At 44.7% G+C, this 5222-nt stretch overlaps 1 non-coding gene across 1 annotated transcript; it reads left to right on the top strand.

Moving 5' to 3' along the window:
• The first annotated feature begins 4097 nt into the window (after window positions 1-4097).
• On the top strand, window positions 4098-4185 carry trnap-ugg (transfer RNA proline (anticodon UGG)). The gene is given in 2 exon segments: window positions 4098-4133; window positions 4150-4185. It is a non-coding gene; the product is annotated as a tRNA-Pro (tRNA).
• Window positions 4186-5222: the final 1037 nt, after the last annotated feature.

Consider the following 5222-nt stretch of genomic DNA (forward strand, 5'->3'; position numbering starts at 1 on the left):
GGTTCCGAACAGCACAGATATCAATGACAAACTGAAGGCCACATTGGCCATTTGGTACTGTTGACCAGGTCTTGGAACTGGTAGTCGATGTGAGATGAGACAGCTCTTCAATGGACGAAGAAGAACTGAGACCGAGTAATTTTGAGTGGGATTGGTTAGCTTGGGATAAGATTGCAATGACTGGGTGACAAATGGTTGAGATGAATTTGGTGTAGATCTGGATTTGATGGGCGGCACGGTCACGGTGGGCGGAATAATATATCCGTGTGATCCCGCTCCATGGAACATAAACAGCGTGAACTCGTGTGGTCAAGAGTTTTTCCAGTTAAACATCCTGCACCATCCCTTCAAAGACCATCAGGTCCCATACATTCCGGTTTCAAAAGAGGAAAAATGCTGTCTGTACAGTTCTGTCACTCATATTGGGGCCAGAGTCAGAATGTTGTGACGTTAAAAAGGCTTGTCTGGTGAATTGGAACTGTCTAGATCAAGAAGCCACTGTCTGAAGATGAGGGTTGGACCAGTCAGAGGAGACGAAAAGAATTGTCTTCAACCACAGGAAGAATATCTTTGGAATTCTACGCCTGAAAACCGATGAGTCTCACTGGCTGAACATAATTTCGACAGTGATGGAATTACAGTGGACATTAAACGAATTGCAAGTGTGAGTTTAGTGTAGCCAAGTGGTCTTGAAATAATGTCTTGGCCATCGTTCTGTGACTGGTGGAGCTCTTGTCTGCTGGTAGATTTATTTTATACTTATTTTAAGCAAAGAGTGAAGATCTTCCTGCACAAGCTCATCAAATTCCACAGGGAACAGTGGAAGTAAACTGCAATGCAGTATTATCACATTCTCCCGACGACCGTCAGGTATTGAACGAATTTGCTCTGCATGTCAAATGCAGAGTCAAACTTCTGCAGTTTTCATTCACCTTCTCCACGACAGGAACAGCGTGCGTCTGAAAAGAGAAAGACTTGCAGGTCAGTAGAATCCCTGCGTTCTCAGGTGTGGTGAAGTGCGGTTTGATTCATGATTCTCTCCCGACACTGTTGCAGCAAAGAATCCCCGTACTGCACAGCCCGTTTCTATCCTCAGGACCTCCCTAAATGGGTCAGTCTCGTAATCAGGTTCATTATCACTGACATATGTAGTGAAATTCGTTGTTTTTCGGCAGCAGTACAGTGCAAAATAAAAGGACAGAACAATTCCGAGAAGTTTCAAAAAATAAATCAACAGTGCCAAAGTTTCATGGGTTCATGGTCCGTTCAGAAATCATTCACCACCTTCAGAGATCACGGTCATGGGCTCCTCTTCCATTCACTCTGAGTGCCACAGCTTCTACCACTGACGATCCACATGAGAGCGTCTGAACTTCGGACACACTGATCCCACGGAAAAACGAATTTGAAATTGTAATCATTGCGGTGACGTTCATTTCCCAGAGAACGGTCGATTCGTCAGGAAATAGAATTCAGTACTTTGCTGCCAGAAAAATGACGCAGCCTGTTTGCAGTAAAAGTTTATCTCGGGGGAACCTGGAAAAGTGGAGACGGGAGTCACCGTCACGAGCTCTCCGACTGTTCATGTGTGCAATATCTGGAATAGTTGGGGCTAGTAAATGAGGTGGACAGAACGACGTGGGAGCGGCGTGATATAATTTCATGAAGCGTAACTTTTATTTTAAAATCTAGCGGCAGTGATAGGTCAGGAGGACGAGAGGTGTTCAGTGCCCGAAGGACTGATGGTGCAAGCCAACACTACCGGCAGTAAAACAGGAAATGGATACGAAGGATGAGTTAGTGGCTGAATTACATTCCGGAGTGGGGTTCGAAGCCAAGTCTCCGCGACATGAGCCAAGCACCTGAGATCACTTGGTCACGCTAATGGCCAATGTCACCGTTCTGTGCTGGTGACGACGCTAACGTAAATCCAAAAATCAATCCTCATTTTCTGTCTTCGGCAAAGAGCAAATCTGACTCAAAAGGTTTTACTTGCATTTCTTTCCCTAGAAAGTGATTCTGGATATTTACTGAAATGCCACAAATCCAGTGAAATAGCAGGACATTGGCTGCGTTCAGCGCAGTTTATTTTGTCGCCAGAGCTGGGAGGTGAGGATGAAACAATGTGGGAATCTCAGTTTTCTTTAAATCTGTTTCCTGTAGATAAGAATAGAATTCTCAGTTACCATCCTGGACGCTGTGAAATCCCCAGGATCTCCGTCCACAGATCCCCGCCACACCAGGCACAGACTCCATTAGTTTATTGAATTAACCTCTCTGCATACACGACTTACGCAGAGGTTACATCGGTATAAAGAAATGCAAAGGCCTCGTGAAAAGTAAGGGGTGATTCCTGAGGAGGTCACGTGGATGGGATATGAATGACGTTGAGCAAGACTCTTTGTTTGGAAGAGGTGGTCCGTGTGCGAAACTGTAGGGCGATACTGGGTGTGAGAGGACGCCGGGAATTTGAATCTGCTTCCTTTACAATTATGCAGACATTGCTTCAGTGAAAGGACAAAACCGCGAAATGCTGGCAATTCAGGTGACAGCTGTAGGAAAATCATCGCTTTTTCCAAGGGCAGTGGAACTGCATCCAATTTAGCAACACAATAGAACAGTTCAATGCTCAAAAATGATCTGAACTCGTCCCCTGGTCGCTTCATGTATTTTAAGTTAAAATTACTTTAGAAATGATTTTTTAACGGGGAGAGAGAGAGACAGACAGGCAGACAGACAGACAGAGACCCAAGTGAGACTATAGATGCTGAGGCAACGCACATAAAATGCTGAAGGAACTCAGTGGGTCGGGCAGGGTCTGGGGAGGGAAATGAATAGTCGACTTCCAGAGTTTGAATACAGTTTCGTGGTTGACGAACGCATCTCATACGGAGAGTCCTCTGTAAACCATTGGTCTCAAGAAAATTTCCTGCTTGAAACGTCACTGAGATATCACAAGATCGCGACATTGAAAATGACAAGATTTCTTTATCTGGGATTGACCATGCATCTGTGCGCGTACTGTTGAGGATCAGATGATCAGGAAGTGATTTCGCGGAAAACAGGTGGGCTCCAGTTGTAAGACAGTGACCTTTCCGCCATTCCTCGTGGCATAACTTCGTAAATTGCTCCTTGCGACACAACCAGCCTGGAATTTATCGAAGCACAAACAGAAAATGAGGGAAACACTCAGCAGTTGAGGTTGCATCTGCAAAAAACAGTCAACATTTCGAGACCGGGAAACTTCGTTAAAACAGAGGAAAAGAGAAATACAAGATAGTTTTCGGTACGATAGGAGCTCGCGCACTGATATGAAGAACAAAGATGGTCCCAAATCCAAAATCCACATCGCTGCTGCAGCCACCTGAACAGCACTGTTGGAATACAATCACCACACCGGCTCCAGCGGTTCTGTGCACAGGGCCGGCGCCACCTTCTAGCGATAGACAGTAAGTACCGACCTTCTGACAACTCAATCTTGAACACTGATGCAAAATGTAATGAAAGCTTCTCAACTGCAATTGTTAATATTATATGTATGTTTGCAAATAAATATTCCACCGTCTTCTTTAATGCTTCGACACATTCTATTTTACAGCGCATAAACATTTCTCCGGAATAGAAAGGCAACGGTTAATACTTCAAAGGTGAGAATATTTGGCTGATAAATCCTCCCTAGAGCGAACAAGCAATGGGAGTTTTCCCATATCTCTGCAACCCTGTTCTCAAAGTTTTGCGCCAACATATTGTAAAGGGGGAAAGACACGGCAGGAAGAAACGTCATGGCCAAGTGCTCTCCGCTGCCGACTGTTCTGTCACCAGTGACCTCCGAACTCAGTCACAGCCTTTGATGATGCATTATCAGAAACAGCGGCCTAATAAAGCAGGAATGAAGAACTCCTTCAGCTGCATTGGGCCAGGCCCTTGTTTTCACAATGGATTAACGTTGAAACATCACATTCCGGTTATAAATTGATGATTCTCACAGTGGTTCAGTGCAGAGTTGGAGCAGCATGGTGCCCCGTCTCCTTCCCTTGAACACTGCACAAAATATTCCAGTTACGGATTTGATTAGAGTATCGCGATGAGCAGGAAGGGGCTCGTTGGTCTAGGGGTATGATTCTCGCTTTGGGTTTGAATTTCCGAGCATGCGAGAGGGCCTGGGTTCAAATCCCGGACGAGCCCTCTGTTGAAAACATCACTTTACCATTTTGGACCTGGTGGTGAAGAAGTAGTTTGGCACACTTTCCTTCATCAATCAGAGTATCGACAGCAGAGATGGGATTTCATGTTACAGCTGCACCAGACGTTGGTGAGACCTCACTTGCAGTTTGGTTCCTCGTTTTCTTCTACTTTTTGTCTGTGATATTTCCTCTTTGCTAATCTAGATTAAATATAGGCATAAGCAAGTAAATTTAATTTGTTGCTTCATTGAACGTGGGAGACTACAGCAGAAGAACAGGCTATTCGTCCCACAATATTGTGCTGAACTAATTAAAATAATGACAACTAATCATTCCTGTTGAGCATTGTCCCTTTCCCTCCATTATCTGCACATTCATGTGTCAATCTAAGAGCCTCTTAAACGCCTCAATCGTCAGACACCAACCACTCACTGTCTAAAACACTTGCCCTGTATGGTCTCATTTGTACTCCAGCACCCCACCCCCCAAGTTAAATGCATGCCATCCAGCATTAGATATTTCGTTTCTGAAACAAAGCTAATATACCAGCTGCCAACTTTGTCAATCCCTCTCATAATTTGATAAACTTTTGTTAGATTTCCCCTTCCCTTCCACTCCAGAGAGAGGGAAACCAGTTTGTCAAATCTCTCCTGGACAACTCTTGCCTCTGTTACAGGCAGCATCCTGGTAAAACTCTACTGAGCCCTGTCCATAACCTACAGAGACTTCCTTCAATGGGGTGACATAATTGAATGCAATGCTCCAAATACGTTCCATCCAGAGTTTACTACATCTGCAACATAACTTGCGGACTCTTGAATTCCATTTCACAACCTATAAATTCAAGCACACGCACGCCTTCCTTACCACCCTATCGACTTGTGCAGCAATTTCCAGGGAGTTGGTAATTACCTGGACCCCAAGCTACCTCTGGACAAGCTTCCTACGAGTTCCTTCGTTTCAATTTTTATTCAATACTCCTGTATCTCCATCCATCCTCACGGAATATCAGTCGCAGTTCTGTGCTTCATTAGATTA

Source organism: Pristis pectinata, chromosome 30, assembly GCF_009764475.1.
Source record: "Pristis pectinata isolate sPriPec2 chromosome 30, sPriPec2.1.pri, whole genome shotgun sequence".
NCBI lineage: Eukaryota > Metazoa > Chordata > Chondrichthyes > Rhinopristiformes > Pristidae > Pristis > Pristis pectinata.